Source organism: Panthera pardus, unplaced genomic scaffold, assembly GCF_024362965.1.
Source record: "Panthera pardus isolate Hobbes unplaced genomic scaffold, ASM2436296v1 HiC_scaffold_27, whole genome shotgun sequence".
Taxonomy (NCBI): Eukaryota; Metazoa; Chordata; class Mammalia; order Carnivora; family Felidae; genus Panthera; species Panthera pardus.
Window position 1 is genome coordinate 115,899,381 of NW_026526843.1, and position 24,766 is coordinate 115,924,146.

The window sequence follows — 24,766 nt, forward strand, 5'->3', positions numbered from 1 at the left end:
GGAGACTCCATTCTAGTGTTTAACAGATAGTGAAAACACACGCCGTGTGACATGGCACAGGATGCCTCTGGTTCCAAGAAAGCAAGAGGGAGCCGTAGGGAATGCTGGGAAGGGTGCAGGGTGCAATTTTAAAGGGACAAGTCATTCCCTACCTCCCCCAGTCACACAAGGTTGACCTTACAGACGACATGGGCTATTACAAGTAAGCAGCATAGAGTACAAAGCGTGGCTTTTCGGGGCACCTGGGGGGCTCAGTCGGATGAGCGTCCGACTTCAGCTCAGGTCATGATCTCACAGTTTGTGAGTTCAAGCCCCGCATCGGACTCTGTGCTGACAGCTTGGAGCCTGGAACCTGCTTCGGATTCTGTGTCTCCCTCCCTCTCTGTCTCTCTCTCTCTGTTCCTCCCCCACTTGCACTCTGTCTGTCTGTCTCTCTCTCTCTCTCTCAAAAATAAATAAACATTAAAAAAAAAACAAAGCGTGGCTTTTCGTCAGTAAAGAATGAATATATGCTACCAGGGGAGTCCACCAAGGCAGGAGAGAAAAGGCCCCAGCTCCCCTGGGCACCGGACACTTAAACCTTCAACACTTGCCTCCCCATGAGCCAACCCTAGCTCCACAGGTCTCCCCTGGGCTGCTCCCCTGGATCTCTGTCCTCCACATCTGGGTCATCTCCTAGGCTGTCCTCCCACCCCCCGCTTTCTCCAGGCTACGTGCCTCAGGACCTGTGATCACAGGAAAATAGGGTGCTTTCTCTCTCCCCCGTTTTCCCTAGGTGCCTCATTTTCATGGAGCTTTGAAAACTGACTTACTCACATCCTGTTCTCAGAAATTCTCTTGCATCACATCCGCTTTTTCCCTGGGGTGGCAAGCAGCCAAGTTCTCTGCCAGCGCTCGAGATTCTATACCTAACTGCCAGTACCCAGGTCTGTCTGGATCCCTTGGGTTTCTTCGATCTGCACCAAACCTTGTTCTACCCCCTTTCTTTGGTCTCCCCTCCTGCTGCAAAAACCTTTCCAGGACTTCTCTGCTCTCCTCAGGGGCTCCTCCCTCACTTGGGTGCACCCCACCCCCTTTCAGAGAAAGATGTAGCATGGGAGAGCACCTTAGGGTTCCAGACCAGAACTATGGCCTCCTTATGGACTCTTCTATCAAATCCCCTAGTATAGTTACTCCATTTTGTGGAACATTCTCCTAGCATCCATCTGCCCAGACTCGACCACTGGATTGCACTGTCAGTAGCACATTTTCAATCTGACCAGAGGCAGGACAGTCTCTATTTGCAATGGTGTGTAAAGTCCTTGCTTTGTCATTCAAGTGATGGTGAATCTAAGCAACTCCTTGCGTACCTATTTCTCTGAAATCACACACACACACACACACACACACACACACACACACAAATACAGGCCATACATAATGTCTGTATATGTGAAATCATTTTCTTATTTTGTAACAGACATAGTTTCCTCCAAAACCGCCACTTAACAGAGCATGAAAAAAAGAACACATTCCTCATGAGTGTATGATGACAATTTGTATCTAATTAACTCAATAATGTTAATTCAACTTTGAGCAAGCTTAGCCGGCCTTAGTGCCTAAAAGCTGAAATACTCGAAATGAAACAAAAGAAGCAGGTTGCCTGTCATTTCAGCGGTTCCTGTATGAAGCAAGGGAAGCCATCCCAACTCTATCCTCAACAGATGATGAGCTTCTGGAGAGGGTTCAAACTTTTTCAACTCTAAACACGGGGTAATGGCCCTGGGTCCTGTTGTTTTCTGCATCGTCTGTAAAGACCTCTGGTGACAATGGCTACTTCTGCAAGCCCCGTTTTGCAGCCCACAGCCTTGTCCTTCATTGCTTTCATTCCATTTGGCCATCACGAATGTCACAGAACACAGAGATCCCACAACCACAACGTATTGGGATGGGGTCCATGAAGTTCAGTTGGAACGGGTTCCTCTTGAGCTTGGGAATGCCCATGGGCACACTGACAGCCAACTGGGGAGGCAATCTGCTCACAGGGGTGAAAAGCCCCAGATCCATCCCCAGAGCTCACTTTGGCTCACCCATTTCCTAGCTGTGTGTCAGGGTTTTTCTGAACCACCTTTGATAAGTGGCTCGGCCTCTCTGTCCCTCTGTAATCTCACCTGTAGAAGAGAGATAGCGTGGGCTCTTTCACTGTGGCATTCTGATAATTAGATACTGTCCAAAATACACTGAGCTCTTCACAAAAGGTGGCTCTGTAAACAGAAGATAATCAAAACTGCTTTGATAACTCACTCCAGCAAAGAAATCAGGCACAGACATTCCGGACTTCCAACGTCACGGGCCTCTTGCTGTCTGTTTTAACAAGTCCAGGCTGGCCCCTCAAATAACTGAAAGCTGCAACAAGCTTTGATGCCAGTGAGATTTTGGACACCGTTCTCCAATGGACTGGACACTTCCTTTCGGCTCAAGGAAAACAGTCCCTACAACAAAACCTCTGTTCATCTCAACTGGCTGAAACATTCTAGAATATAGGCCTAGGTGACTGGCCCTACTTTCTACTTTGACACAGCACCACATTCTCTAATTAAAGGCATTAAGATAACAAAATTTAAAATGACAATGAAGGAAAACTGGTATGATTCCTTTTATGCTATGCTCTTACATCTTGCCCTTTTCTAATTCCTATTTATTTATTTATTTATTTAGAGAGCGAGCACTTGAGTCAGAAGTGGGAAAGGGGCAGAGAATGACAGAAAGAGAAAGATTCCCAAGGAGGCCCCCTACATTCGGTGGGGAACCCAACACTGGGCTCGATTTCAGGAACCCTGAGACCATGACCTGAGCCAAAACCAAGAGTTACATGCTTAACCCACTGAGGCACCCAGGCGTCCCTTGCCTTTTTCTAAACTCAGTACTGATTACTCAAAACTCTATTTCTGAAAATTTACTTAGCCTTTATACCCTACTTGCTTCTCACGTTGACACGTTACTATAAAATCCTTCCAGAAAACTCTATGATAAACCTCAGCAAAAAAGTATTCCTTGGAAAAACTTGATCCCTTCAATAAAAGACTAAGTTACTAAAACAAGAATAGTGGTGAACATAATTTTGTAGGCTCAGAATGATGAAGAACCTACCACCAATCAAAATTAATTTTCCTGTAATGTCACCATATATCGATCCCTGTGCCAGCACGGATGCCATTAGAAGCACCTACAGTATATCTGAGAGTGATTTCCCACAAACAACGTATAGCTCCTTCTCTTAATCTTTGCCCCTATTTCCAACCTCTCATGCTCAAATCAGATGCGTAGTTTTTGGCGTAGAAACAATGATCTGCGTGCCTGGGTAATCACCAGCACTGTTTCTCAAGTGAGGTTCCAACAGGTCAATACTTGGGCAGCTCTCTTACTTTTGAGACCCCGTACTCAGATGCCAAGAATGCTTTATTCTGTTCTAAGTCTTGTTAACTCTACTGCCAGCAAATTATATTTCCCCTGATCTAACCATTTGAACAAAATCTTCTGGAAGGTACATATATGTGCGTGCGTGCGCACACACACACACACACACACAAACACACATACTGTATCGATGCATCATGTGTATGTAAATGGATAAAGGGTATACATATATGATATCACAAATTACCATTATCGTTCATAAAATTTGAGTGTTAATTGCAACAGATACTTCGGTGGGGTGATAAGAAAAACAATACCTCAAAGACCCGGAGAGCAGCTGACTTATTTTAAAATTGTAACTTACATGACCAGTCTTTTAGAAACAATGGAATCACATTGTCCACACGCCCACATAACTGCATTTCGGATTCCTGAGGGCAAATACAATCCAGAATTGACTTACAATTTCAGCTTTCTATTTCTCAGGCAGCTTGTGAAAGAGATCAAATAGCTTGCACTGAACACACATTGCTAAGAGACACTGCTTACTTCAGATAGTCTGGAAGCCAACACGTGTTAAGAATGGTTTACAACGGACAGGACTAAATAGCACTGAGCAGATAACATGCTTTAACTTAGAGCTTCAGCCACTCATCAAGACTTCCCCCTATGGGACTATGCTAACTGTTTGCATCTTTAGGAACGAACCTGAGTGAAAATGAACTTTCTCAGTCTTTCTGTGACTCCGAAAGCCACTTCTTGACAGGTTTTAGAAAAACAAACAGAGCCACCAGACAGAAATAACCAAACGAATTCCAAAGATGTCACACGAAAGAAAACGAGACACAGAGAGTACATTTCATTTCCTAGGTCAGAACTTTGCTTTTCCCCCAGATTCCCACTGAGAACATTCCTGCTTCCAGGACAAAAATTCAACACATTTCTGAGTGCTCGGGGACAAGAAGAGTCACCATCATGTGTAAGAGTAACTTCTGGATTGCACCACACCATAAGTCAATGGCAAGTTGAAATCTCCCCCCTTCTTCTGCCGCTCCACTGGCAATAACATCTCAGGAACGTATCACCCCAAACAAATTGAAACAAGTCTCTGTTCACCCATACATCGCCCCTCAGCCCACATTTTCCTACACGGAGCACACACTTCACGGTTTACCTTTTAATTACTGGATTCTGTCAAGGGTTCTTCCTACGATATCCAGCAGGAATACGAGTTGACGCGTGCTGTTCACCCCCAAGTGGCATTTGACTCCATTCCATGCAATCCCTCTACACAGTATGGATGAACGGGCCAAGTTCAGGTTCACTGCCCTACAGAGTCTTTATTCCTCACAGCACAAGACTAGAGAGCGAGCAAGCCGCTGCCGCCGATGGTGCTCCGCTCTTGTTAGAACTAATGGAAAAAGCATGCTGCAAACAGCCCTTTACAGGCTCGCTCTCCTCACTCTTGCTGTGACAAAGTTACAGCTGGAACTCGGGTAAAGAACAAAAGGAAAAAAAAAATACAAGCTGCCCCCTCCAGAGGAGCTTTCTCTTCCAGCAAAACATTACCCCCACCAGGGTTGGGGACAACAGGTGAAGCCACGTATGAAGGCTTGAACTCGACTGCCCAGAAGAGCCCAGGCAGAAGAGCATGGGTGCCTGTGCCGCACACGCATCAGTCAGCCTAGCGCTGCCTCTTTGCAACGTGCCTTGGGTGTGCAAAAGGAGAGCAAACAAACATCCAATAAACAACAGAGAACGCAGCCGACAGCTTAACCTTGCTCCTGCCTTCAGAAAAGCCAGACTGCTCTGTCTGCTCAGGACTCTCCTTTTACCTACATTCAATTTGAATGAGCCAGTGCAAACGCAAGGCCCCTCCGCTCCGGAGAACGGGATGCATTTATGTGAAACCCGAGCAGCATGCCTAATGCCCAGGCATCCTGTGCATTCCCAGGAGCTTTTATTACACGGCTGGCTTACGTTTCACCGCCGAGCCTCCGCCAGCACCCGCTGCCCTTCTGCGAGCCCTGGGACTTCAGGGCGACCTCCCATCCACACGCAGGCACCTGAGACACCACGAGCGTCCACAGGCACCCGGGGACGCTCGGACCGATGGGATTGTTGAGTGAGCGGACTCTGCCTTGCTTCCATTTCCCTTTCAGTCAGCAACTTTCGGGACTGGGGAAAATGAGCAGCAGACGTACCATGGTGTGTCCGCTTTATCCTGACAAGTGCCTGCTCTGTGGGCCTTTATTAGAAAGGGATTCATGAAAACGGACCCCCAGAGCTTGAATCCTTCCTTCACGTATAACATGAAATAAAAGCCTAATACAATCCCACTGTACAAAAAGCGTGTGATGTTATATAACATAATAACGTGTGCCAACCAGGCCACGGCCAACATCCCATCTGATTAAAATGACCTGCTCCCGGCAGTGATGGAGAACCGGTCTTCTCGGTACATTTAATTTTACATTTCCCCCTCACATACAGTTCATAATTGATTGAGTTGAAAAGGCACTACTGTTACACTGCTCATTTTTCTTGCTCCAAGTTGGCCCCGCTGTCTAGCATGGTTTGGGAACGACACCTGCAGGGTCGTGTTTTACTATGGGCCTTGGGACTCAGGCGTTCAGGACAGATTCTGTCTGGGACCGATCCCGACCTTCTCCTGCAAGCTCTGTGTTTAGATAACATGTATCTGGGATGTATCGGGGAGCTCTTCCTGTGACTTGTGTTATAGGGACTGAGTCACCGAGGCTGCCAGAGGCACCAGGAGGGCGGCAAGCACCGCACAGGGAACATTGCATTAATGGGGCCACTGTGGTCCAAGGAATTGTGCTCCGATCGGCGGGTCAAGCAACAGTGGGATCACTGTACTGAGGGCTTCTGCAGATCTCTGGAAAGTCATGCTAATCACACTCACGAGAGATTGATGTATGAAACAGATGGTAATTTATAGAGTAAAATTTGCCCAATAAATAATGTATGACAAGAGCAGGGTCTTTCAAAGGACCAGAATTTTCACATCGACCCAGCAAGCTTGACCCACTTCTCTGCCTTTCCTCCTAGATTTGAGATCGCAGGGGGTGGGTTATTATTACTTGGGATTTCTGTTGTAGGGGATGACATTCTTAAAAAGAAAGAAAAAAATAAATCTAGTACAAAAGCAAGTACAACATTTGTTACAGGGCAACATTACCTTCTAGGAGCATAAATATCAAGTTATGGAAGTCTCGCCCAATAAGGCAAGGAGAAATTAAAAATATGACCAAAAGGGTTTTTTTTTTTAATGAACATTTCATAGATCACAAAGGTAAAACATAGTAAGTTGGGAGACTCAACAATAGGCCAAAACTATACACATTCAATTTCTAATCCTAGCACAGAGAGTCAAAACCATTAGTTTAAGACTGCGAAGCATGAGTGGTGATGGGAACGAGACACAGGTACGCATGTTAGCACCAATGATTAGGAAAGAAAAGATTTGGGCAAACATTCCAACCCAATTTCCATATGGGATTTATGATTATGATCACTCATGGATAGCCTAAAAAATTGGAGGATACCTTCCAACATTTGGGCGAATGTGGAAATGTCTGGTAGGCAGTGAGGACTATAAATATCAGTTCAAAAACACTTTCTAGAAGATTCTCGGGATTGATCAATTCACTTATCCATTCATTTCTTCACATAACATTTCACAACTGCCTCCCATGGGCCATATTCCTTGCTGGCCATCAGGGGACACAGAAACGAGGAATAGATCATTCCTTCTGACCAGATGGGGCTAATGATCTTAGAACTCAGGATGCCTTTCCTCATTTCCCAAAGGAATACTTCGGCCAAAATCCCAGAAAATGACATTGCAGGACTCCCCCATCAGGAATATCCCGTGGTTCTAACACCTGAACTCAGTCTTCCCAAACACCTTGGGGAGAGAATCCGAGAAAACACCAAGGATGATTGGTCCCTGAACTACCAGCAGGAACTGTAAATAATTGGCTGTCTCCTTCACCTTCTGGTATCAGACTGTGGATTGGTTAGGTGGCAAAAGAGATTGTGCAGATGTGACTGCAGTAAGGTTATTAATGTCACACTATAACTCAGCTTGTCTTATACTAGGAAGATAGTCCTGGATGGCCTGAGTGGGTCCAATGGAATTACTTAAGCACTAAAGGGCAAAGGAGAAAATGGAAGAGGACGTTAAAGACTCAAAGCCTGAGGAGGATTCAGTGTAGCATCGTTGGCTTGAAGAAGAAGGGGGCACAAATCAGAAAAAAAATGTAGACCCCAGTCCTACAGATGCGAAGAACGGACTTTTGCCAACAAACTGGAAGCTTGAAGGAGCACCCATGCTCTACAGGCTGAGGGCCACAGTCCTGGCTGACACCTTGAATTTAGCCAGGTAAGACCCTAAGCGAGCCATGGCATGCAGAACCTCTGACATAGAAATACAATTTGTGAGAAAATAAATGGGGACGTGTGAAGTCACTGTGTAATTTGTTACACAGCAGACCTCTGATGAGCCAGCTATGCCTGTGGCTTAGGTGGGTGATCTTCTACAAACTAATCAATCCCCTTTGCAGACTGTCTCCATTCATTTGGCTCATCCTGGGGGAGAGTGATCCCTACCAGTGCCACAGATGTCACTGCACAGACAAGCCAAGCCCAGAAAGATGCTAGGTCAGCACAGGGACACCCAAGGAGTGGGAACAGGCTTCTAGGACTGATGGAGGGGAGGGGGAAGCATGCCGCAAACAAGTGCCAGATATTGTGTTAGCTTCTGGGGACTCGGAGACAAGAAAAGCAGGATCTTTGCCTTCAAGGGTGTTATAATAGATTGAAGGAGATGGGGCAAGTAAGTAAAAGAAAACACAGAACTGAGATGCCAGGAGCAGAGAATAAAGTCATCCCTTCCATTTGGAGGCACGGGGCTGGGAGGTGGGGGACCCTGAGCCACAGATGTTGTGAATATCCAAGCTACCACCTTTGTATAGGCACTATACACCTAGACGAAAGATCAATTACTACCAAAATATAAACATGTTATCTCTATTTATCCATCTATCTATATCACCCATCCATCCATCCATCTACCTACCGACCCACTTGTCTATCAATCATCCATCTATCTATCCATCCATCCCTCTATCCATCCATCTATATAACCATCTATCCATCCCAATATCTATCTATCTATCTATCTATCTATCTATCTATCTATCTATCTATCTATCTATGTAACCATCCATCCATCCCTATATCTATCCATCTATCCATCCATCATCCATCCATTCTATCTATCTATCTATCTATCATCTATCCATTCTTTCTATCACCTATCTATCTATCTATCATCTATCTACCTACCTATCTTTACAGACAGGATCCAGCCCTGCATATGCATGACCATGCTTATCTCACCTTGCATCTTTGCAACCACATGGGATTCTCTCTTTATCAAAAATGTTGATATGGTGTTCACTTTGGATTTTGTCACAGCCATTTTGATTTTTTTTTTTTTTTTGCATATTGTGTTAAAATATTGTTCATCTTGGCAAGGCATTTTGTGGCACCCTCGTACATTTTGCGCACCAGCCGACTACGTCACTTAGCTTACCCTAATAAAGACCAAGCAGAGTGGACCAGGCAGTGGGGGGGTGGGTGGGGTGGGGTGTCAGGCAGGGACAGGAATTAGTTCAAGTCCAGCGTGGCTCATTCTGACATAGCTCAACAGTAAAATCGTTTGCTGTGTGAACTGAAGCTTTCTAATTCTGGGCCTACACGAACATCTGTCTGATTTCTATCCAGTCTTAACATCGAGTCCAAGAGTCCTAGGTTTCAAAAGATTTACAAATGTTCAGTTTGATTTTCTTTAGGCCTATTTAAAGTATTAACCTGCTTTCCTATTAAATTTGAATAATTTCAATCCAGAAAATCGACAGAGCTCCCTTTGTGAAAATCAAACCGAACTAGGAGCAAAGTTGAACTGAATTTAAGGCTATGGTTACACTCAGGAACAGCAAAATCAGAGTTTTTCTGTATTCTTAGCATAATGAGGTCAAGCTACTTCCCCAAGTTCACACAGGTGGTTCATGCAGCTTTCCGGAACCACCAACTGACCTGTGTGCGCAGGTTACCCAGTGATCACAGAACCCTCTGTTCCTCCTTTGAAGCACTATCATTTTTGTGGGCCTCATTTTCTGCTTTCATAAAAGCAGAACATTGGTCTCCAAAATGGTGCTCAAAGGGAACTCTGAGTTTCCCAGTGGCCGACTCCGTATTTAATTGTATCATTTTTACAATAAGGAGGATTCTTTTTCCCTCCAGGTCTAAAAATAGCAGGGGACCACACAGTTTTGGCTTTGGATTATCGACAGAACAATTTGTCCCATTGGCTTTTTGGCTTTGTTTAGTTGGGAGATATTATTTCATTGTCAGGTTGATGTTGGTTCCTTCTAGCTGTGAGTGGGCTTAACACAAAAGGTGTTCTCAGGGCCAATTTAAACCAGCAGGTAGAAATTGTTACACATCTGAATCAAAATAGAGAGGAAAAGTATATGCCACTTGCTTTGATAAACTGCCACCATGTATTATCTGGGACTGAGATTTTTTAAAATCAAACACTTTGTAGAGTTTAAGCAATCAGCATCTGATTAGTACTTAATGACTCTTAAGGGCTCCACAATAATTAAAATGCAAAGAAGGGAACAGAATGTCATGAGAGTTTGCATTTTTAAATACTCAGGTGAAAGCAAGGGAAATGTAACATTCTCTCCGCAAAATGAATTATTTCCTTTCTCCTAAGCACTCACTTACACCTCCAATAATTCAGAACACACCAGCTTGCCCCGGGAAAACAGGAAGTTGAGCATATTGCAATTATACACATGACTCTACAAATCCAAGGCTAACTTCTACGTTTCCAACCTGAGGAATACCAAAACAGACTGAAACTGTCCTGTGACTGTACAATCATCTGGTGAGGCAGTAGGAAGAGCTAACCCACCAGGTCTGGTTTCCCAATGGCATCTCTATGACTTCATGGCGCCTCGTGGTCATGGGCGGATCCTTCCAGTAACTGCTCCTCAGATCCCATGGTGCTCTGGGACTGATGTCCTTATTTATTCAGACATGGACATTTTCGAACCCTTGAGCTCGCTTTCCTTCTCTGAGAAAGAGCCTCAAACCCAAATGAATGAAAGGCCAGCTCTGTCAGCATGGGGCAAAGAGGGGGCATTTTCCTAGGAGTCTTTTCAAATTCTTTTAACCATTTGCGGGCCCAAGTTCACAGCACCAGGGGTAAAACGCAATGGTCTAACCCAAACAAAGTGTTATGTGAACCCAAGACACCAGCTTTGCAGCTTCATCGAGAATTGAACGTTAGAGGGTCATGGCAGGGATGGCCTCGAGATTGAAACAGAATGCTAGAAAGAATGATGGAGAAGGGGCTAGGAGGGGTTGACATCCTTGTGGTGGGCTCAAGGACAGAGGGCCTGTGAGCCTAGGGAGTGGCTCTCACTCCAGGCCATGCACTAGGAATCCTGTAGGAAGCATTAAGAATATTCACGCCTTGTCCCACCCCAGAGAGACTGACATAATTGGTCTAGGCTGGATCCTGGGCATCAGGTGTTACTAACATCCAAACAAGGTTGGGAAACACCAGTGTAAGTCTGACAGATTTCCAGCAATTTCCAGAAGTCACCATATTTTTTTGTATTTGTATTTTGTATTTGTATACCAAACACCAAGACGTTGTATGCGATGGAAGATAATTTAAGCATAAAGACAGAAGACCCAAATCAAATCAAGAAACTCTGATGGAGTTGACGCTTCTCATTGGTCAGTACCAGAGACACTGAGTGGCTGAATCTTCTCCACAGAGTAGTAGGTCTCTTTCTGGAAGTATCTCAGCATCTATCACAGGCCACCACTCCCCAGTTATTCTTATCTTGGATTGTATGATGAAACGCGGCATGGCCGCCCACATACAATATTGTTTATCTTAAAAAGTTTTTGTGTATCTCCCAAATAATGCATGGGATAACACCCTTTATTAAAAATATGTCCCACATATTGCATGGGCCAGACTAGTGCCAAAAAGCATTATTTGTTATTCATCTCAAATTCAAGTTCACTATGCATCCTGTAATTTTATTCACTACATCCAGGCGGGACCTGAACTCCTATTTTCGCTTAAGCTGTTATCGCAGGCATATATATTGATCTCATGTGGCATTGACTATGCTAAGCATTTAGCATACCGAAGCACCCTTCAGCGTCCCAGAGACCACATATGAAGACTGAGCCAGGAAGATCTCTTTACCTGAAGGCCAGACAGCTCGCCTTCCTCCTGTGGAGTAGGCACAGGTTAATTGCGGGGTCCTAGGCATGCGCACCAACTCAATCACTTCCTTGCACCTTGCAATGAAAAGTGAGTCTTTCTTAGCCTCACTGCTCCGCTAAAAAGGGAGTTTGGTTTCTTGTTGATTCCAGTGAGAACCAATGAGAATCAAGAAAGGCTCTACAGAGCACGAAGCCAGTGCCTGGCACGTAAAGGCTTGTAATCGCCATGGTCATGACTACTTAACAAGCTGATTTCACTGAGCTCTTTGTCATACTCCTATTAAAATGGAACCAAAACAAAGTCTTAATACAAGAATTTCAGACTCAGCTCTTCAACCTACACATAGGTTCATTCAGAAAATAATATTTAATTAGAGACATTGCTCCCCAATTTCCTATGCCTCCCCCTCCCCCACTCTTGTCATTCCACGTGTGTCTCAAACATGTTATCTTGGCCTGCCACAAATATCAGATGTAACCATCACCATATGATCTGGCTGTGCCTTGGTGGGGACCAGGGACATCAGGCGATGGGATACGGGGAGCTAATTCATCATTGTAATTATTTGCAATCTACACGTTATTTAGAGAACGTATACAAAGAGGCAAAGATGATTTAAAAAAAAAATCACCAAAATAGGTATAAGGTGCAAAATTCAAAGCAAAGGGGGTGACTGGGTGGCTTGGTTGTTTGGGCTTCTGACTTCGGCTCCGGTCATGATCTCACAGTTCATGGGTTCAAGCCCTGCGTCTGGCTCTGTGCTGACAGCTTGGAGCCTTGGAGCCTGCTTCAGATCCTGTGTCTCTGTCTCTCTCTGCCCCTCCCCTGCTTGAGCTCGTTCTCTCTCTCTCTCTCTCTCTCTCTGTCTCTCAAAAATAAACATTAAGAAAATTTTCAAAAACATTCAAAGCAAAGCAAAAGAGATCATTTTGCAAGAAAACCTAAGCTGAGGACAGCCGTGGCAATCTAGTGGGAAACTGCCCGGCATTTGAGGCAAAAAGGGACACTCATTCTATAACCAAGTTCCCTGTCTAATACCAGCGAACACACCATCAGGACAGAGAAATCCCACCGGGCAAGAAGATTCATGCATCACCTGGCTCCCCAGACAACATAGTAGACTGAATCTGTTTTTGTATTTTCCTAATCATACTGAAGAATTCTGGGTTCCAAATATTCCTTTCTTTTTTTAAATTGTGTTTTACTTGAGAGAGAGAGAGAGTGTGCAAGCTGCAGAGAGGGGCAGAGGAAGAGACAGAATCTTAAGCAGGCTCCAGGCACAGCAACAAGCCCCACTGGGGGCGGAGGAAGGGGGGATACTCCACCTCAGGACCCAGAGATCATGACCTGAGCCAAAATCAAGAGTCCAACACTTAACTGACAGAGACACCGAGGTGGCCCTCTTTGACTTTTTAAGCAGGCTCCACCCTGGGCGTGGAGGTTGAACTCACCCCAAGATCCAGACCTGAGCTGAGATCTAAAGTCCAAAGCTTATCGGACTGGGCCACCCAGGCGCCAACCAAATATTTTTAAGGATACAATCCCTGAAGACAAAGCAATCAAGAAACATATATTAAGGAAACATGTTTGGGTTCTAGCAATTGTAGAAATGACCGGGTGTCTGGCTGTCTAAAACTTGAACAATTCTGATTACAGCCCAAAGTCGGAAGGAAACTTTCCTTATTCTCACCTAACACCTTTGTCATGTACACTTGGAACATTTTGCAAGCCTCTCCCAGAAACCTTACCTTTTCAAATGACTCAATGTTCCTAGCACAAGGGATGGGGGCCTGAGAGAGGTGCCGCCCTGGGGCCACACTGGGCTCCCACAGCACTGCCCCCAAGCAAGGACTCCTGCCTCCACAAGGCCAAGCCCAAGGGCAGAGGGTCCCTGCAGTCCCGGACTACTGCTGGGAGCTCCCAGCGAGAAGGAGCTACAAAACTTCCCCGGTACTACACGTATGAACAAAGGCACCAAAGTGAAGCAAGTTCCCTATGGGCACGTGAATTATGTTAGCCGATATGGATTTTCTTTTCTTTAAAACAGGAACATTAAAGGAGAAAAAGAGCATTTGCTCAATACTAGAAAACTTTTTCACACACAAAATGTCAAGCCAATCCAAAATAGACCAATTAAGACTCACAGAGGAGGCAAAAATTACATATAATATGTAAAATACAGGAGGAAAATCAATACTCTGAATTGATGATTCAGTTTACTAACAACGACTGAGTCTAAACTCTTTAAAATAGTAACAAGACACGGGGTGCCTGGATGGCTCAGTCGTTGAGCGTCCGACGTTGGCTCAGCTCATGATTTTGAGGCTCCTGAGTTCAAGCCCTCCATCGGGCTCTGTGCTGTCAGTGCAAAGCCCACTTCAGATCCCTCTCTCCTCTCCCTCTCTCTGAAAAATAAATTTTAAAAAATTCTGAGAACTTCTAAACATTCTGTTCTTCTCCCAAGGAATGGGGCAGGTAAGGGGCATCAAAAAGCAAGGTTGTATATTTCCATATTGTTTCACCTCCACCTGGGTAAAGAATGATGAGGGAGCATAAGGCAAGCTGAAGGCCAAGGACAAGCCTGCCCAGGTGGGATGGGTGTGCTATTCCTCAGGCACTCCTGGCTGCCCAAGAACAAAGGAAAGGAAAGAAAACAAATGGCTAAACTGATAAGAGTCTCCGGTTTACAAATATCTTAGTAATATAACAAGAAAAGGGCAATCTTATCAATAGCTTAATCTCCAGGAACTCCCTATGATAATGCTTAACGCCTTAATGATAATGCTTTCCTAGAGGGAAAAAACAGCTTTAGCTTGACAATAGCTAGGCCTCCAGTATCCTGGGAGTCTTCATTAATGCATGGAAATCCCTTGAAGAAACTTCCTCTTGACTTTATCTCCCCCAACTCCACAGTATATAACCAGTCCCTCCTCACAACCCCAGAGCAACTCTTTCTGCCCATGGGCCCTGTCCCTGTGCTTTAATAAAATCACCTTTTTGCACCAAAGATGTCTCAAGAGTTTTCTTTCTTGGCCATCGGCTCCGAATCCCTACCACTGCTCTGAAAGCACATCAAGAACAAGCCACGGTCTCGAAAAAGCAAAGGCCCAGTCTGTGGACGGCCACAGTGTTCTCGTACCTGCTCTTCGATTATGCTCCCACCTTGGCATCTTCCCAGATCGCACCGCAATCAGATAGAGGATGAACACAGAAGGGGCCACCCCACAAGGCCAGGGGCAGGACGCCCACCTTGCTCTCTGGGCCGGGCTGGTGCCCTTGGTGGCTGATGCTCAGAACTGCAGCCCCCTCAGGGGATTCTGCAGCAGGGCGGCCCTTGCTGTTGACGCAAGGCTCTCCTTTCACTTGGCCAAGGCACTCGCAGCCCCTTCAACAGTCAGCCCAAGAGGCACTGGCTCACAGCCTTTCTGGAATGCCAGTCTCAACCCAGTGCCCTAGGACGGGCCCCCACAGCCCTTTCAGGATTCCTTCAATGCAGTCAAAGCCACTGGCACGCTCCACTTAGAGGTGTGCCCGTCAGAGTCGATGCCCCCTCCTGCGTCCATTGGAACAGGGACTGTGTCACTTTTGCTTCATGTCATATTTCTTGATCTGACATACAATCTGGCCCATAGGGACACCCTGGGTGGGTGTGTTCACATCTAGGGACTCCACCATTTCTGATAGATGAATAAATGCAAGAACATTGCTAATGTCAGGGTTAATTTATATCACTTCACCTCTCTTCTGGACAACTGCCATAGCCTCTAGATTCTGGAACTAGTCTCTGAGCACTCCAGTCCGCCCTCTGCACTGCCACTAGAGTTTGGTTTTCCTAACATAATCCAGTCCGATTTTCTCCCCTGCTCGATCCTACCTGCCACCAAAACCCTGTGGGACACAGTTAGGGTCCCTGATTCTGGTGTAGGACTTCCTCCATCACACAGCCTCACCTTTGGATTAATGTCCCCTGGCACCCAGGTCCCAACGCTAAGTCGACCTTTGCTAACTTCTGCTACAGCCCTTACAAGGCTGGACATAATCTTTACCTTGATAGAAATGTCCTCACCCCTTCTTGGCCTGGCAAGCCCCACCCAAGCCTTGCTTGGCCAGCACACAAGTTCTCCTAAAACCCACAGTTAGTAGATCTCTGCCCTGACTTTCTACAATTCTCTCTCACAACACCAAGTAAGACCATTACTTATTTATTTCTGAATCTGAGCTTCTGAGGGCGATACGGTGGTTATTTATCTCTGTTTCCAGGGCTGGGTACAGAGCCTGCCGCGTGCAGCTATTGAATGAATGAGTGAGTGCGCAAATGAAAACCAGGAATGACTTAGGGAGGAGGAAATGTAGCAGAAAATAGGAAAATGAAGCAGAAAATAATGCAGTGGGAAATAAGACGGGGCAAAGGCAGGAGGAATGAGGTGGAAAGCTTAGGAAAAGACCAGCAAACTCCTGGCGCTCACCTGCCTGAGTCCTCAGCTCAACGGCTGCCGGTCCCTTCCTCGAGGTGGCAAGGGCAGTCATCCCCCATCTGTACTGGCCTCATGGAACGGGGTCAACCAGGTGAACTCTGAAGAATAGAGGAGGAGATGGGGGCACATACAGCCGATGAAGCTGGGAGCATACAACGAGAACCAGAGACAGGTCCAGACGGAGGACAGCAAGAAGGTCCCAGAACCCAGGAAACACAGCCAAGGAATGAAGGAAAAGCAGGAGCAAAATGGAAGCCAAGGGTACTGAAGAAAGCAAGCTCACTATTTCACAGCTGCCTGTCCCTACCACAATGGGACCAGGAACCAAAACCAAGAGAGACATGAAGAGAGCTCTGGCTTGTTTGCAAAACCATTTCCCAAATGACCTCATCAACCCCTCCAACACGAACCATTGTCACACATATTTCAGAGCTGACAGACCACGGCCAAGAGGCATGTCTTGCCCAAGGCCCCATCGAACAAAACTGTAGGGCTCTGACTGAAACCTAGGCCTTCTGTCCCAAATGTCATGCTTCTTCTACCCCGTCTTAACTCCCACAAGAAGTCTCAGCATCAAGAAGCTACAGAGAAAGGCAAAGAACGTTTCAGCCCGGGCAAGTGATTCAAGTGGGCCACCATCTCCGGGGTTCTGCTTCCTGTCTATCCCCTTGAACTAAGTCTAGAGGCCGCAAGCCACAAATCCACTATCACACGGGCTGTTTGCAAAGATACGGAATCACAGTAAGGGCCCTATCTCAGTAGAATACCTGCTACACGCAAGAAGACTCTAGAACAGGACTAGTGGAGCTGAAAGCCGACTTCACGAACAGCTTCCTGGCCTGGGGGCAGTGATAGAGGGAGGGAGGGGAGGAGAGAGGAAGAATCAGCTAATCAATGAGAAACTCTATAGTTCAAGGAGTTTCCAACCAAGGAATCTTCTGTGAGCCTCCCTAACCCAGTCTTTGCTATTTTATAATTGAGGCATCGAGATTCCAAACTGGCTCCTCCCTTTTGGAAGAGAACTTTGGATAACAGTGTAAGTGTATGTGTATTAACCAGGTTCCTGGCTTCCGTGAACTTGGTGCTTGAACATCTGCGCTGTATACACGTGCCAGACACTCCTCGATTGGACAAACCAACAACAGGCAGGACTCACTGCGCCTCTGCCTTCTTCCTCCCTCGTAGTCTGTATGTAATCCTCCCAAGGAGTGCTCCTCCAGGCAGCACACTTCAAATGCAATCCAACCAAAACAAGGCCCACGCCCCTAACCACCGCTTCTATGTAGCTCTCACACACGGGGCCATTATTCTCGTGCCATGATCACCCCAAGATGAAGTTGGAGAAAACTACAGACAACCCTTATGTGCCGAAATGGGTTCAAATTATTCAAGTTGTCAGTCCTAAGATGGTGTGCCCGGCCTCACCCAGTCCTTCCTACAAAAAACACAATAAAGTCTCTGGCCACAGTTCATCTGCTCTTTCTACCTCTTGGCCAACCCTGGTGCTTCCTCACGTGGCCCAAAATGGCATGGCAGGGCCCCTTCTTCTTAGCAATGGCGAGTCATAACGTACCTGTTCAATGGCAATCACCTCCTGATCTATTACCCTGAATATACCTCAAATTTTCTATTAACACCATTCATTTTAGAATTCTGTGTATGTGGGGAAGTGGGGGGAAGGTGAGGTGGAGGGTCTCGTTCTCTAGGTATCTTGAGGGAAAATGGAGGTTCCATTTTTCCCTTGATCTGTAAACATACAAGTTCCCAACACTGCATACACGCCAAATATAAACAAGTGAGGCTCCTTCTGGGCCACAATGAACCTGCCACACAGATATTTCAATGGGACTTGTCTGCTGACCGCATTCTAAAGTGTTTTCTATCACCTGATATGCTCTCATGCTTCCAACCATGTGGAGCGAAGGCCAAGGACATCACCTTCCTCTCCATTTGCAAGATGCCACTTTCGGGGCTGTCATGCTGACAGCTTGTCACTTCACTCCCTACAGAGGCTGTCAAGTTCTTCCTTAAAAAAACACACACCACAACAATGGCATGCACCACGTCACAGTGACTCAAACGTCGGCTGTCTGAATAGTTTCATGGGCCAGATGACAGCCATGACACATCCAGATAATTGCATGTGGGGTGCACACCGGATGGCGCAATACGGCCTCGGGAAGACGTGAGCCCCATGGCTAAGGTACTATGACGTCCACAGTCTGCGGTGTGGTCACTGCTAATTCCGATGTCCGTGGAGGCCCATATACCCCACGATTAAAAGGGAAATGCAGCTATCTAGCCAATACTTCACACACTGCCTGTGAAACTGTAATATTGCATCAAGGCAAGCGTTTTTAAAGAATAAGCTATTCTACCAGTAGAAATGTAGTTTACAATGATGAGACTATAAGTTAGGATAAAGAACGTTTCCAGGTGAGAAGCTTTTCTGGTAATACTTTGACAGACCCAGAGAAGATTAAGATTGCCTACATGAGTGGGAAGAAAATAAATGGACAGATTTCTCTTAAATACTAATTTCATCGAGTCTGCTTTGCTATGTGCAGTGGGTTGAAATGTGAACCATAAGATGTATCAAAGTTCCAATTCCTAGTACCCAAAGATTGTGAACTTATCTGAAAGAGGGATATTTGGATATATAATTAAGTTTCAGATCTCGAGATGGGAAACTCCTGGATTATCTGACTGGGCCCTAAATTCAGTGACAGGTGTCCCTATAAAAAGAAAAGGCAGAGACAGGAAAAACGCACAAGGGAAGGGTATGCAGAAGACAGATCCAGAAACCGGAATCATGTTTACCTAAGAGGAAAGATTCCTGGAGCCCCCATAAGAAGAAGAGGTTTGGCAGTTTCTAACCCCTAGAAACTTCACAGGGAGAGTGACCCTGCCACCATCTTGATTTTAGACTTAGGCCCTCCAGAATTGTGAGAGAATACCTTTCTATCGTTTTAACCCAACTACTTGGTTACAGACACCATTGTAAACTAATATTCTGTCACATGTACATCCGAAGTCCACAAGCACAAATAATAATGCCAAAAGGTGTCCCCATCGAAAACTATTTGACATTCAAGGTGTTCAACTACTGCAACAAGCTCTCGCTCCTACAGTCAGAAAAAGCTAAAGGATTAGATCTTATGGGACACCAAATAGAAAGACAGGATCATTGTTCTCAGCAAAGACTGGGGTTTCATCTGCCTGTTCTTCTGTATGAAGGAAAGCCTGTCCCTGTGACTTCTAAATTATCACATGCAGTTGATGTCAACATCAGCCTGGAATCCTTCCAGAGCTGGTGGACCCATTTTTCCCCACGACAATTTTATTTTATTGCTTATATATTGTATAGGGAAGATGTCTTTAATGTTCCAGCTGAACTTTCATTGCTCTGGCTATTTGTAAAAGCCATCTCTTAACCAATACATAAATATTCTTTACAATTACCTTACATGTTAGAGTCAGAAAAATGCCACGTCAGGATTACACTCTCACAGAGTTAAAGAAAGAGCTGATTTCCATTATTTTGGGAGACAAGGCTATTAAACTCAACTATTCCATTGCATTAACTTTTTCCCCCCGCAGAGAAACTCCACGTTCCTTTAAATCACTCTGAGGTGACAAAACTAGAGTAATGTTCAGTGACTTTGGTGATCATTCTCCAAAGCCTCAGAGCTCCGCTCAGGTCTCCAGACTTCAAAATACTTACTGGTTTCTTCTTTACATAACTTAATATGTGAGCAAAAGAGCCATAAAATAGAAGATGACACGAGCGCCTGTGTTGCCCTCTAATGATTACAAAATAAATGAACATATAAAGCAGAACTGTATGAGAAACAAATGATATTGGGGCGCCTGGGTGGCTCAGTCAGTTGAGCGTCTGACTTCGGCTCAGGTCATGATCTGGCGGTTCATGAGTTTGAGCCCCGCATCAGGCTCTGTGCTGACAGCTCAGAGCCTGGAGCCTGCTTCAGATTCTGGGTCTCCCTCTCTCTCTGCCCCTCCCCCACTAGAACTCTGTCTCTCTCTCAAAAATAAATAAACCTTAAAAAATTAGAAAAAAGAAGAAAAAAGAAAAGAATGATATTGACAGAGCAATAAACTAATTCTTAAATATACTTATCTCCTGAAATTGCTGTTAAAAGATATGGTCACTTTCTCTATGGAAGACTATGCAGCATGCACAAAGGATTTGGCAACCATGGGGCACCTGGGTGGCTCAGTCAGTTGAGCATCTGACTTCCACTCAGGTCATGAGCTCATGGTTCATGAGTTTGAGCCCCACAATGGGCTCTGTGCTGACAGCACGGAGACTACTTGGGATTTTCTTTCTTTCTTTCTTTTTCTTTCTTTCTTTCTTTCTTTCTTTCTTTCTTTCTTTCTTCCTTCTTTCTTCTCTCTCTCTCTCTCTCTCTCTCTCTCTCTCTCCCTGCCCCTACCCTGCCTGTACTCTCTCAAAAATAAATAAGCGATTACAACAAATTTGGCAGAGGCATAACAATCTCAGACTTCAAGGTATCCCACAAAGCTGTAATCATCAAGACAGTATGGTAGTGGCACAAGAACAGACACTCAGATCAATGGAACAGAATAGAGAACCCAGAAGTGGACCCACGAATGTATGGCCAACTCATCTTTGACAAAGCAGGAAAGAATATCCAATGGAATAAAGACAGTCTCTTCAGCAAGTGGTGCTGGGAAAACTGGATAGCGACATGCACAAGAATGAACCTGGACCACTTTCTTACCCCATACACAAAAATAAACTCAAAATGGATGAAAGACCTAAAGGTAAGACAGGAAGCCATCAAAATCCTCGAGGAGCAAGCAGGCAAGAACCTCTTTGACCTTGGCCACAGCAACTTCTTACTCAACACGTCTCCAGAGGCAAGGGAAACAAAAGCAAAAATGAACTACCGGGACCTCATCAAAATAAAAAGCTTTTGCATTGAGAAGGAAACAATCAGAAAAACTAAAAGGCAACCGACAGAATGGGAGAAGATATTTGCAAATGACATATCAGATAAAGGGTTAGTATCCAAAATCTACAAAGAACTTATCAAACTCGACACCCAAAAAACAAATAATCCAATGAAGAAATGGTTAAAAGACATGAACAGACAATTCTCCAAAGAAGACATCCAGATGGCCAACCGACCCATGAAAAAATGCTCAACATCACTCATTATCAGGGAAACACAAATCAAAACCACAATGAGATACCACCTCACACCTGTCAGAACGGCTAACATTCACAACTCAGGCAACAACAGATGTTGGCGAGGATGCGGAGAAAGAAGATCCCTTTTGCATTGTTGGTGGCAGTGCAAGCTGGTGCAGCCACTCTGGAAAACAGGATGGAGGTTCCTCAAAAAACTAAAAGTAGAATGACCCTACGACCCAGCAGTTGCACTACTAGGTATTTATCCACGGGATACAGGTGTGCTGTTTCAAAGGGACACATGCACCCCCATGTTTATAACAGCACTATCAACAATAGCCAAAGTATGGAAAGAGCCCAAATCTCTATTGATGGAGGAATGGATAAAGAAGATGTGGTGTATATATATATATATATATATATATATATATATATATATACATACATACATACAGTGGAGTATTACTCAGCAATCAAAACGAATGAAATCTTGCCATTTGCAACTATGTGGATGGAACTGGATGATATTATGCTAAGTGAAATGAGTCAGTCTGAGAAAGACAAAAATCATATGACTTTACTCATCTGAGGACTTTAAGAGACAAAACAGATGAACATAAGGGAAGGGGAAATAAAAATAATATAAAAACAGGGAGGAGGACAAAACAGAAGAGACTCATAAATATGGAGAACAAACTGAGGGTTATGGGATGGTTGTGGGAGGGGAGATGGGCTAAATGGGTAAGGGGCACTAAGGAATCTACTCCTGAAATCATTGTTGCACTATATGCGAACTAATTTCGATGTAAATTTTAAAAAATAAAAAATAAAATTAAAAACAATATACCAAATTTGGCAACCAACCAGTTTTTAACTAGTAAGGCAATGTCAGAAATGAACCTGGGCAAGATGGTCATGTAACACCAGTTTAGGTCATGGGAAGGTAAAAAGGAATTTCTCTCAGTTGCCTACATGACTACTCTTACCCTCTCTCCCCACCTTTAACTGAAACATACATGACAATTTGTGACTACACTTAAAGACTAAAAATACTGGCAACCAATAGTGACTAAGACTTGTACACAATTGGAATATGCAGAAATGGGTGATGACACAGGAATCTTTCTTTCATTTTTTTCTGCATGTTTAATTTTGATATAAAAAATGAGATTGAAAACATCAGGCTTGCCAATGTACATACATGGATGGTTGCCCTCCATGAAACCAGCCCCATATGTCCAAATAAACCATATGTTATTACTTCCAACTCATTTTACAGAGGAGGCCAATGTTTTGCAAAATTTTATAGCAAGTGGGATTTGGTCTCCATGCCCCTTAGTCCCAGTCAGATTCAGAATACAATGACATGAACTCACTCATACTTGAGTAACAAATACCAAACGTGGACCATTATTTTTACAACCTTTGCCAGGTAAACCAGCCAGAAAAATAAAAATAAAAGCAAAAGCCAACATTGAATCATCAAAGTCTATTATCTAAATATAGAAAAGTAGCACTAAGCCTAACCATGAATATCACAAGGGGAAGCTTCAACAGGCTTCATAGAACCTCCGGCCTACAAATTCTATGGTAGCCAGCAATACATGAAGTGGAGACTTTGATGGAACATAAAGACACTTAGGTCTCCAGCCTTTCCCCCAACACATGGATTATAACCAGTTGCATAAGCAGAAGATAGAGAAGAACACAGCCCCCGCCCCCCCACTTCTTCCTGCCCTCCAGGATAAAGTTGACATAGGAATGGTTCTTGGAAAACAAAATGGTAGAAGGAGAAGGGTAATCAACTCTACAAGATGTATTATTTCCCATCAGATTAACTTCCACATAATATTTATATTCTCTAATGGTTTAATGACAAAACAGAAATCTACATACACACACACTTATATATATTTACATCTTCAAATGCAATATGCTAAATATTCATGAGTGAAGACTCTTAGGTGCCCTGGATTTTCTCCAGTTCATTTTGTTCATCTCCATTTTTATACAGCTTCTTTAATTTCACAAATCCAAGGTCAAAAATCAACTCTGGGCTATTAATAGATCTACCAGCAATCACATTTATAGCATCATGGAAACAGACATCACATTCTCTCCATCCAACATTGATGATAGCTTCCAGCATTTTGTACCCTTGTTAGAAAAAAATTTTTTCACAGGCAGTGGCTCCCTTCAGGGCAAGCATTGCAACATATTTTGCAATATTGTTGAAGTTAGATAGAGAAGTAAAGTCAATCTGGAAATCCAGTTAAATGTCATTAGGAATGGCAAGTCAGGTGAGGTATAAAAATCAAATCATGAAAAACAGAACAAGCTTGGGATACCTGGTGCTCTGAACATTTTGAGTAGACATTCACCCGCCTGTTCGTATAGACACCCAGCACTGAGTTTTTGAAGCCAGCCTTTTCTGCTTTGAGAACCATAATTAAATTCGCTTTCTCTATGTTTCACAATTTATTGCCTCCTTGAATTTCAATTATGGTCTGTAAAGACTGTCTCAGAGGCTCCCAATGACTGAACTCCAAAATTAATTATGAAAGGACGGGATTTAGAAAGGATGAGCAAAACCACCGTAAGAACAATTTGGGAGTCTTCGGGCAGAATTATAAAGTCCACGTACAATATGAGCACTTTTATTGTGCAATTCTGTAATGTGGAGATATGGAGTCACCAATATGGGAACTAATGCATTTCCTGTGTCAACAAATAGCACAGAAGAAAGTACAAAATAACATAGTTACTCTTTCAAATGTATAATTGTCTGTAGCATCCAAGACACCTGGACTTCCACTCACAAGCCATTTCTCCAGGCAGGAAATATTCCTGCTAGATTCATGCTGGCCTTGGGGTCTGGGTGTATTCCTTGTCTACACACAGGAGAGGCTTGTGAGAAAAATCAGAAGTCGGTGCACTGACTACATTATCGGGGAAAGCATTAGCAAGTCAAAAATACCATCACAGCAGCATTATTACTAATAGCCAGGAAAATGGACACAACACATATATTCATAAAGTGGAGAATGGATCGACAAATCCAAGGCAGCAATGAGAAAGAACACAGCGCAGATACATGTGACAGCAGGTGTAAACCTCGAACACATTCTGCTAGGTGAAAGAAGGCAGTCACAAAGGACATCCTGGATGGTCCTATTTACGAAAACCATTCCGAAAACGAAAAATCTACAGAGACAGGAAGGAGAGTGATAGTCGCCAGCACCACACGGAGGAACCGGGGTGAAATGGAAATGCACTAGAGATCTTAATCTGGATTACACTGAGGTTTGCACAACTCGACCCATTTACTAAAACCCCACTGACTTATACACGAACCGTGGGTGACCTGTA

General features: G+C 44.4%; 1 protein-coding gene across 9 annotated transcripts in view; it reads right to left on the bottom strand.

Annotated features, from left to right (window-relative positions):
* Positions 1–24,766, bottom strand: part of FRMPD4 (FERM and PDZ domain containing 4) — an 843,299-nt gene that overhangs the window by 302,546 nt on the left and 515,987 nt on the right. The window contains exon 1 of one of the 9 annotated variants that reach the window (XM_053891840.1): positions 4,571–5,016. The exons of the other annotated variants lie outside the window; for them this stretch is intronic. The gene's annotated coding sequence lies outside the window, so the exon portion shown is untranslated. Of the gene's footprint in view, positions 1–4,570; positions 5,017–24,766 lie in introns of those variants that run through there. 9 annotated transcript variants of the gene reach the window in all.